Raw genomic sequence first — 11258 nt, 5'->3', positions numbered from 1 at the left:
CTGTGCCACCCAGGCGCCCCTCATAATTAAATTTTTGATCTAAAATATAAATATTTTGGTAAAATATATATAACATAAAATTTACCATCTTAAGCCTTTTTTAAAAGATTTATTTATTTGAGAGAGGGATAGAGAGCAAGTGATCCATGGTGGGGGAGGGGCAGAGGGAGAGAATTTTCAAGCAGACTTCCCGCTGAGCACGGAGCCCCATTGGGCTCAATCTCATAACCTGAGATCATGCCCCGAGCCAAAGCCAGGAGTTGGCTGCTTAACCAACTGAACCACCCAGGCACCCCCCCCATCTCCATAGTTTTTAAGTGTACATATCAGTGGCATTAAATCTGTCCATACCAACATCCATCTCCAGAACTCCTCTCATCTTCCAAAATGGAAACTCTATATCCGTTAAACAATAAGTCCTTATTCCACTCATACTCAAGCCCCTGCCAACCATCATTCTACTTCCCATCTCTATGAATTTGACTGTACTGGGTTTCTTATTATATAAGTGGAATCATACAGTATTTGTCTCTTTGTGTCTAGCTTATTTCACTCGGCTTGTCTTCAAGGTTCATCTGTGTTGTAGCATGTGTCAGACTGCGTTCCTTCCTAGGGCTAAAAAATTTTTTTTACTTTAATGGTTGCAAAACATTCCCTTTCTGTTTTGTATTTTTAGGTTTTTCCCCCTTTTTAACAACTCTGCTAATGAAAGTTGGGCTCAGTCTTTAAAGATACCCAAGTTTTTTTAAAGCCTAACATAATAATGGAAGGTTGAAAAATAAAAATAAAAAAGAACAAGTCTAATGCCCAGGAAATCTCGTAAAAAACATGTCTTTTTGTTTTCATCAGAAATAAATATATTTTAAGATGTATTTAAGATTTTGTTTTAGAAGCAAGGGAAATGTTCAAATGTGTGGCTTTGTTGTTCTCTTTCAGCAATGATTACCACATCATCTTGGCCAATGTATTCACTAACCATAAAAGGAGAAAAATGTGCATTTCCTTGATAATATTGAGAATGAGTCGGCAAGTGATCTCTGAGCTCTGGGATGGGCTAAAAGGTGAAATGGAAGATGTTTTAACCTGCCAAGACTTGAGTTCAAGTCCTTAAAACTGTTTCTTTTCCAATAATGGCTAAGACTTTTAATCGCAAAACTGGATAAGGAAGCTTCTGGCATGTATTTTATTTCAGACAGCAAACTATTGATGAGAAAAACAGTGAGACATCAGACGAGAAAAACAGACAACAATCTTGGTAGTTTAGAATATACTTTTCTGTATGAATGAGGGCACTGGTTACAAACCTGGGGACTTCAAGGGGTATGGATGTCCTCTTTTTCTTATAGGGAAGGAAACTTTTCACTGGATCTTATTTTATTGTCTCAGGTAGAAGAAACATTTTTATATTCATTATTCATACACCCTGCCTAACACAAAAAATGTTTAAGTAAGTTTAGAGAATATTAAAGAACATAATTTAAGAAATCTGAATATAAATTCTTTGGATTAGCTTTTATTTTTCTTTTATTATTTTATTTATTTATTTGAGAGAGAGAGATAGTGAGAGACAGCATGAGCAGGCAAGAGAAGGAGAAGCAGGCTCCCCTGCTGCACAGGGAGCTCAATGCGGGGCTCGATCCCAGGACCCCAGGATCACGAACTGAGGTGAAGGTCAATGCCTAACTGATTGAGCCATCCAGGTGCCCCATTTTGTCTTTTATTGTTGAGGCACTGATCTTTTCTCTGAAAAGGTGAACAGAAACTTTCATGAAGAACATAAAATCTGATGGTGGTGAGGAAATAGTCGAGAGCTTCTCAGATGGTAATGGCTATGTCTTGTCTATCTAGGGCTGGTCAGTTCATTCCTTTATTGTAGTTAGGATTTTCTTGGCCCATAAATTGAGTAACCATATGTTGTAGATTTTCTGGAACAGCCCCAATTTAAAATATTCTTTCCTGTTGTTAGACCATGTGTTGGACCATGTGTTCTGATATTTTTATGGAAAATGTGGTCACCTTACCCATAATTTTCAATAGTTGCCTAATGCGCCTTTCCTTCAAGGTACGCAGAGAGATCTGTGTCTGGGTTAGGGTATGAGCTCTACCCATTCTGTAAGAGTCAGCTGATGTCTTTGCATCTCTGTGAAATCCAACCTGCCATCTGCAACCATTTCCAGAAACTTTCCCTCTCCATTTCCCACACCATCTACAGAATGTCACATCCTGTCTAGCACTTAGTTGTATGTGGTCTTACATTGTTGTCATTGTTATGTGTGGGTTAGTTTCATCTCCTCAACTACATTGTACAGCCTGGAGGAAAAGAACATCCCCTCAATTTCTCCCACAACCTCCCCAGTGCATCACACAGTCCTGGGCATCCAGCAGCTGCCATTTTAAAATAAGAAAAAAAGATTCATTGAATTTTTTGTGTCGTTCAGGGAGAGAAACCCCTTTGAAAATGTCCCTACCTGAACCCTGCAATGAACCCGTATATATTAGGCTATCAGTTAAACCCTTACCACGTTCTTGTCAGAATCCAAATGAAGGGGTGCCTGGGTGGCTCAGTCAGTTGAGCGTCTGCTTTCAGCTCAGGTCATGATTCCAGGGTCCTGGGGTCGAGACCCCCATCAGGTTCCCTGCTCAGTGGGGAGCCTGCTTCTCCCTCTCCCTCTGGCTCTCCCCCAGCTTGTGCTCTCTCTCTCTCAAATAAATAAATAAAATCTTAAAAAAAAAAAAAAAGAATCCAAATGTAGATTTTCGGCACCAGATTCCTATTCTAAGGTATTTGATAATAACTAAGTAAACATACATTTGAGGGAAGAGGGGAGTAGAAACCCAACCCTTCGGTTCTCATATGTACTAAGTACAAAAGGTAAGTTTTATGAGTTTATTATTTTGTTCTAGACATAGTTAAACAGAATTCCATAATTTCTTTTTCAGGTGTCCCTTCCTTTTTGTTCCCTGACTACGGAGGCCCTCCCCAACCTTGGTGGTCTACTCTGTAAACATTTGTTTCATGGAAGTTGCTTACAAGGAAGATGAAATGATTGCTACCAAATTCACATCTCTCTCTCTCTCTCTCTCTCTCTTTTTTTTTTTTTTTTTTGAGAGAGTGCAGGAGAGAGAGAGGAAGAGAGAGCGAGCACAAGCGGGGGAAGAGGAAGAAGCAGGCTCCCCGCTGAGCAAGGAGCCCAACAAGGGGGATCCCGGGATCATGACCTGAGCCAAAGGCAGACGCTTAACTGAGCCATCCAGGCGCCCCATCGCATCTCTGGAAGCAGCTTTTCCCTGCACTCCAGGAAGTTTGGGGACACTTGGGCAACACCAAGCATCAGGGAGCCTTTTCAAAATATTCATAGCAGATGACGTGGAGTAGGTTGGGGTGGAGACTCCCATGGCCTGGATTTCAGAGAACGTGTGTTCCAGGTCTCTTAGGCCCACGTCCCACGGCTCCTCTGTAAGGCCTTCCGCTGGCTCGCCTCTATCACACCTCCTTCCCCAGACCCCATTCCTACCAGTATGAACACTCATGTTTTTCCCAAGTAATTGGAATGTTTAAGAGAATTTAATTAGCCATATGTATACATATAATGCGTTAGATTTATGAGTTATTTAAGTACTTGGGGAAGGTTTTGCTCAGTAGGTTATAAATGTGCTCTGCAGGCACTTAAAACATTTAAAATAAAAATTGATTCTGTTAAGTTTATAAACTCAGTTTAAAATGTTTAAGGGGATGTAATTATCCAAGTTTGTAAATGATATTAATTGTTTAATTTAGTTTCTTTACCATGAGCTAACCAAATATTAATCAAAGAAAAGTGAGAGAGTTATTCCTAATTTGCATAATAAGATGACTAATTTGAACTCAAGGAAAACTAGATTTTTAATTCTGTAACTTAAAAAAAGTGGTATATTAATTTGATATCCCAATAAGTGTAAATCGTTTTTCCTACTCCTAAAGATTTCTTTTCTGTCCAAGACATAAAAAACAAACAAGGAAACCTTTGATAATACCAAAAGACAGACCCTAAATATGTTCACACGTAAGTGACCCCTTATTGGCCACAGTCTCTTTGCTTGTGGTCCTGAAATTTCTGGAATATAAATGATCCAGAAGCACATTCTTTAAGGAAGGGAATTATTAGCACTTTCACACTTTCCTGTTACATGCAAATTTCCTTCGACTATCAGGCGTGTCATAGGGAATGTGTTTGTATTATGACATGGAATTTGCTCCCTCGATTTGTAAATGATCTGTTAACGCAACTGTGTTACTAAACAAATTACAGAGACTCTTAAGTATCTCATACCTGGTACCCCCTCCTCTCCTCCTGTTCCCCCCTCCCCTCCCTTAGCCTCTCTCTGTTCTTGGGGGTGATCCAAGTGAAATAAAGAACGGGGATGCCAGCAGATTCAAACACAAATGCAAAACCTAGTGTCGTTGATATCGGGATTGCTGAAACTGTACCCTGCTCTTTCTTTACTTCTGGACTCTGTTCTGCTCATATAAAATTACAGATGAATCCACTACCATGGCACAGGCACACCACGCCTGACGAGGTGTCTGGCCAGGCTCAAGAGCTCTCTTGTACTTGCTCTCTCCCCACCGCAGTGACCGTGCAGTAGCAGAGAGCCTACACCAGGGCCCATCACGATCATCTTACCCTCTAGACGGCTGTGCACTTTTTTCTTTTGCTTTGGAGGCTTCTTGCTACTCATACTTTTGTTAAGGAAAAAAAAATTCCTACAACACTACCTTCTGGATCAGTCTGATGGAAGAGTACCCTGTCATTGCAGACCAAACAAACAAACAAACAAACAAAAATTGCCATATACAAGGACTTATCAATGTGTGTGAGGATTTTCTTGCTATTATAAGACCTCGGTAAAATTCATACATGAATTGGGTATTTGGACACTAAGACTAAGACAAGGTGCAACTCTGCTGCGCCATCTTGGAGTTAGAACCTCTCTGTCTATTTAATCGGCCTCCTTTCTCTTTTGGCTGCCTTTATTGAAAGCGTATGGTATGTGTTTAAAGCTATAAACTAAATTGTCCTAATAAGGAGACCACTATATTTTTCTGCTTCAGACACTGGGATCTCAAATAGGGTTCATTTTTAGAAAGGATTCTCTGCTAAGGCAAGTTTGGAAAGCCACTGATTTCCATCTTGCTAAAAGCCTCTTACTTTTCCTGTAGATTTTAGTCCTTGCCTTCTTTACTTTTTGTAGCCCAGCGCCATCACCACCAACATATCCATTCTCCTGAAGATTTCATGTTTCCTCCCTCTTCAGTAATCTATAAAGGCTCCTTGCAGACTACTAAACTAAATTCAGTGTTTCCGACCTGGCTTTCCAAGGCAGAAATCATCTGACCTGACTCTAGCTTATCCAAATATGTTTTTTCCTGGGCACCCGCACAGACGCTCGAGTCTGGGAAACGTCACTGTGTCCCCGCTTCCTTGCCTGGTGCCCTTGACAGGTCTTGTTAATCCCCTGCACTGGGCCACCACCCACGTAGGAGGTGGCCTGAGGAATGAAGCCCATTTGCCATCAGCTCTTCTCTACGCCCCAGTGCCTTCTGCATCTGGGTTCATTGTGTCCCTAAATCTGAGGCTCTTCCCCTTCTCCTTCCACCTACCCTACTTCCTCGTAATCCTTCACAATCCACACACCTGTAGGCCCTTTATTACTTCCCTGAGTTCAAGATGGTCTCTTCTCCCCCACAGGCTTATATTTAATTTTGCCTAATTTTGCTTTCTTTGTTCTATGGTCTTCCCACCAGGATCACGAACTTCTCTATTTCTTCGCAAGCTTGTGATGACCATGGGGCTCTATCGTTGAAAGGTGGGTAGAGTTCTTGGCTGCCATTACATGCCCTGAATTTAGTCTCAATCCTGTCTGTCTCTCACCGATTCTGCATTTTTGACCAAATCACTTAAACTTTCATAGTCTCATTTTCCCCTCTGTAAAATGAGAATAATAAAATCTGCTGTGTTTTAGAATACAGCAGTCACAGACAGAGTGGTCTGCTGCTGGTTTAGGCTAGCTCTCTTACTGGACTCACCATGGATGAAGAAATGTTTATTGAGTTGTTCTAGCTTAGAAACTGAATTTTAATCACCCACCCAGAGTTGATGGGTTGTAAAAATCTGACTCCTGAGATTATAGCTCACAAGAGACTGGTGGTTCTTTTTGCTTCCTTTCCACATTTTCTTCCTTGGTCATTTCTCTAATCCCAAGCACTGTTTGTCTTTACACACCAGTGACCAACAAGCGTCCGAGGCCACCTGGATATCTCTGCTAAGCTTCATTGCCAAGAAGCTAAACGGCCACTTGACATTTCCCCTGGGAGTCCTCACATGCTTTTCAAACGTGACATATTCAAACTGTACTCTTGTTCACTCCGTGAGGCCTACGTTCCCACCCAGAGCCACATCTAATCTATCCCTTGTCCATCCTTGCTCATTTTAGTGAATGGATGGCACCTCTTCAACCCAGTTGCTCAGGCTGGTATCCAAGAACGGCCCCTCCTGCACAGCCAGTCTATCACCACCGAGCTCTAGTAATCCTATTCCTGAGCATATCACAACTCTGTCCCCTTCTTGTCCATGTTAGCATTACCCCTTGAGTGGGTTATTGCAAAATTCTCCAACCTGGTCTCTCCATTTCTACTTCAATTCTCCCTCCAGCCCATTCTTTCCGTAGCAACCAGAAGAATCTTTTTAGAGCACAAAAATCATCTAACTCATCTTATCTTTATATTGTGCACTCAAAATAACTCCAAATCATCTCTGAGTGGCCTCTGCGGCCCTCTGTGATCTGGTCTGCTTCCCTCCTCAGGTCCTTGTGGTCCTTCTCTCCCTTAACCCCTTCCAATCTGTGTTGGCCCTTCCGATCCTCAAAGACACCAAACTCTTTGCTGCCTTCCGCCTGACAGCTTTCTCTGCATTCCATCGGCTGGTTGTCTCCTGGTTCCACGTGAAGCATCAGAAAAGCCTCTCTTACTCCTCTAGTCTAATGTAGCACTTGGCACAAGATACAGTTGTGGTCTTATTTGTGTGATGAATTGTTTGTCTGTCTCCCCTCGGACTGTGACATGAGGGCAGGAACTACTTACCAGTCTAGGGGGCCAGCCAGATAGTAGGGGCTCAGTAAGTGTTTGATGAATGAATACTCATTTGTTCACTTTATAGTGATTCGTATCCAGGTCGTTCCCTTTCCTGGTACCTGCAAAGCTGATCCAAGGAAAAGTACGTGCATGATAGACATTGACAATTAGAACCAAAATATTTGCACGGTGTCAGGAGAAACTTTGTCGCATGAACTTCACCACGCTCATCTCATATGAGCCTCCCTCTTGATTAGATTGTGCCAGATAAATATTACTCATTTCTTCCTCCCCAGCTCGTCAGCTTCTCTGTCCTACTAATGCGTTCTTGTGATTACAAGCCCCTGGGTTGTTTCAGACAGATCGCAATACCGTCAATTGGGTAATAGAATTACTCTACTACTAATAACAGTAATCACAACCACAAACGTTTATATCATACTTTATGATTTTCTAGGTGCTCTTAACATGCATTATCACCTTTAATCTTCGAGTCTGGGCCTGAAGATGCATCTGCGACCTTGGTTGATTTGGATGGATCCCAAGCTTGGTCTGAAGCCGCTTCCAAGGAGTCCATGGGTCACTGAAGGAAAGACTGCTTCAGCTGACGGCTGATGGGGGACTTTTTTATATTGACTTTGGGTAGTTCCATCCCGAGACGGTGAACTTCTCCCCACCACATCCTCAAATTCTGGAGACTTTTACTGTATATAGCCCCCAGTTTACCAACTCCCATTACTCTTAGGATTGTTAAGACAGATAAATGAGGTAATAATAATAACGAATATTGTTTGAATGCTGACAACGTGCCGGACAATGTCCCTAGGTGCTTTATACACACATTAATTTCTTCAGTCCTCATGACAGCCCCGACTTAGGAGACATAGGTAGCATTGTTGTACCCACTTATAAAGGGAGAACTAAGACCTGAAGCGATTAAGGAACTTGTCCCCTTGCTAGTAACTGGGGAAGCTGGGACATGAACCCAGAAGATTTCTAGACTCCATGCTCACAGGCAGCATATCTGGGAATGTTTATTCTTTAACCACATTTGTTCTTTACTGACATTATTCTTAATAGACTTACCAGAATTTAAGCAGCGCTCACTGTGTGCCAGCCGCGAAGCTCTGTGCTGGAACACAGCTTGCTGTCTAGTGGGGGAGATGGGTCTGAACAAATGATCACCAGTGTGCTGTGTGTTACAAAGATGAAGGAACCTTAGAGCAGGGGACCAAGGCTCATCGGGGGCTCAAAGAAGGCCTCTGTGAGGAGGGGACATGTTATCTAAAGCCTGGAGGCCATGCATACGTGGTCTACACAAAAGGGAGGAGGGAGACCTACAGCAGGGCAGAGCCTTCCATGACTGCCTGAGGAACTAAGAGAAGTCTGTGCAGCGGGAGTTTCCAGAGTAGAGAAACGAGCAGGAGTGAGGTGATGCTGGAGAACAAAGGGCCTGGGATTTGGTATTTTATCTAAGGATCATAGGGATTTGGTGTTTGATTCTAAGGGCCTTGGGCAACTACTGAAAAGATTTGAGGCAGACTGCTGAGCTGCAGGGGGAGAAGGCAGAGGTCAGTGGGGAGGTTGCTGCAGTCCCACAGGACAGGGAGGCTGGCAGGGCGAGCAAGGGTGGCGGCAGCCGGGATACAGGGAAGCGGATGTGGCCAAAATAGGTCTAGGAGGTGAAGTGAGCAGAACCCGGAGATTAACTGAATGTGGAGGGTGAGGGGGAAGGAGGAGTCAAGGTCTCTGACTTGAGTGAGGTTTTGATAATGGAAATAGAAATGGACAACAGAAACAGAAGCAGATTTGGGTGCAGGGATTGACAGAGTGATGGATTGCATTTCAGGGGTGTTGACACAGAAGTGGATGTGTCCAGCCCGTGCTTGGCTTGTATGGGTCAGGAAGGAGGAGTTGGGCTACAGAATTTCTTTGACTCTAACATGAACATTTTTCATATTTATGACTTCCAAAATTAGAATGTGGCTTAAAAACAGTGTGTTTATTAAAAATAGTGTTTTAACGGTGAACTATAATTGGTGGTGTCTTAAAATAGACAATAGTCTGTAAAATAAGAATATTTCATAAAAATGTAACTAATTTGTATTTAATGGTATTTTGAGATATCAGGGAAGGAAAGCCTTTATTTTTCTATTTTTATTTTTTTTAAAGATGTTATTTATTTATTTGACAGAGAGAGACAGCGAGAGAGAGAACGCAAGCAGGGGGAGTGGTAGAGGAAGAAGCAGGCTCCTCACTGAGCAGGGAGCCTGACGTGGGCTCCATCCCAGGACCCCGGGATCACGCCCTGGGCTGAAGGCAGACGCTTAAGGGCTAAGCCACCCAGGCACCCCAGAAGGAAAGCCTTTAAAACACTCTTTTGGGGTGCCCGGGTGGCTCAGTCCATTAAGTGTCTGCCTTCCGCTCAGGTCATAAACCCTGGGTCCTGGGATGTAGCCCCATGTCAGGCTCCCTGCTCAGTGAGGAGCCTGCTTCTCCCTCTGTCTCTGCGGTTCCCCCTGCTTGTGCTCTCTCTGTCTCTGTTGAATAAATAAATTCTTTAAAAAAATACTCTTTTATCTTAAAAAAAAAAGATCATATTTAGTGAAAGTAAAGTTCAGCAGTAGCACTAGTATTTGACACCAATGCCAAACTGGTAAAGTTCAAGTAACGAAGCTTTAACCACAACTCTTAGGGGCTTCAGGTGTCTGTTCTTTCTAAGTCTAGACCATTCCTTGCTCCTGTTTCTACCTGCGACAGAATTTTGCCTACGTGTTAACTTGATTAGCTGTCTTGTCTCCACATCACAAAGGTATGCTTTGCCAACCTGGGGTAGAATAATGTGCTTTTGAAATTCAATCCGTCATCCCTTTTCCCTGAGTGTAAAATGCTGAAACTTTTCCTGTAACTGTGGCCCTGTGTCCCATACCCACCCCCACCCCACTACCCCCCTCAGACTCATAGGTGCGGCAAGAGCTAAAGAAAGAGTGACATTGGTTTAGGAGAAGAAAAAGACGTAGCAACACCCCTTTCTCAAGTCCTACATCATTTAGTCTCTGAGTTATTTTTTGGCCAATATACTATCTTCCATTGTTAATTTAATATTCATAACTGTGTAGATAACCTTCCCAATTAGATTTTTGCTTAGCAGGGGAGCAGACAACCATAGCTACTCCCCCCAGAGTCTTTACTTGGCATTCTGCTCCATTTCCATTTAAGGCCTGGGGCTCACACAGACCACCACTTGGTACAGCCCAAGCTCAAGGAAAATTTTTATTGCAGCAAAATATACATAGCACAGAATGTACCGTCTTAACCATTTTTAAGTGTACAGGTCCGTGGTCTTAGATAGATTCATCACACTATGCCACTATCACCACCGTCCATCTCTCAAGGAAACTTACAATTTGCAAGTCATCCTTGTGTAAGGGTCATGCTATCCTTCTCCGTATTATTCCAATTTTAGTATGTATGCTGCTGAGGCAAGAACTCTCAAGAAAACTTTTAAAAACAAAACTTTACTTCCTAACTTGTCTATGAGGCCAGCATTCCCCTAATACCAAAACCAGATAAAAATACTACGAGAAAGAAAATTACAGACCAGTAGCTCTCATGAACATAGGTGCAAAAATCCTCAACAAAATATCAGCAAGTCGAACCCAATAATGTATAAAAAGAATTATACACCATAGCCAAGTTGGATTTATACCAGAAGTGCAAGGCTCGTTCAACATTTGAAAATCAACCAAAGTGACCCACTACGTCAATAGACTAAAGAAAAAAATCATACGATTATATTGATTGATGCAGAAAAAGCATTTGGCAAAATCTAACACCTATTCACTATGAAAACTCTCCAGAAACTAGGAATAGAGAGGAACTTTCTCAACATGATAAAAAAAAAAAAGAAAGCATCTACAAAAACCTACATCAAACACCCTACTTAATTGTGAGAAACCGTATACTTTTTTTAAAGTCGAGAAAAAGTCGAGATGTCCTCTCTCACCACTCCTAATTAACAACATACTGAAACTTCTAGCTAGTGCAGTAAGACAATAGAAGGAAATAAAAGGTAAACAGATGGAGAAAAAGAAGCAAAACAAATCTTTACTCAGAAACAAAGGTAGGCACCTTAAGTCCCTTTTAG

At 42.2% G+C, this 11258-nt stretch overlaps 1 non-coding gene across 1 annotated transcript; it reads right to left on the bottom strand.

Moving 5' to 3' along the window:
- Window positions 1-10496: 10496 nt before the first annotated feature.
- LOC123792023 (U6 spliceosomal RNA) lies at window positions 10497-10601 on the bottom strand. Its single transcript, XR_015726000.1, has one exon. It is a non-coding gene; the product is annotated as a U6 spliceosomal RNA (small nuclear RNA).
- Between the last annotated feature and the right edge of the window lie 657 nt (window positions 10602-11258).

Source organism: Ursus americanus, chromosome 10 (genome assembly GCF_024610735.1).
Source record: "Ursus americanus isolate L20-20 chromosome 10, mUrsAme1.1.p, whole genome shotgun sequence".
NCBI lineage: Eukaryota > Metazoa > Chordata > Mammalia > Carnivora > Ursidae > Ursus > Ursus americanus.
This window is presented reverse-complemented; position numbering and strand designations above follow the sequence as displayed.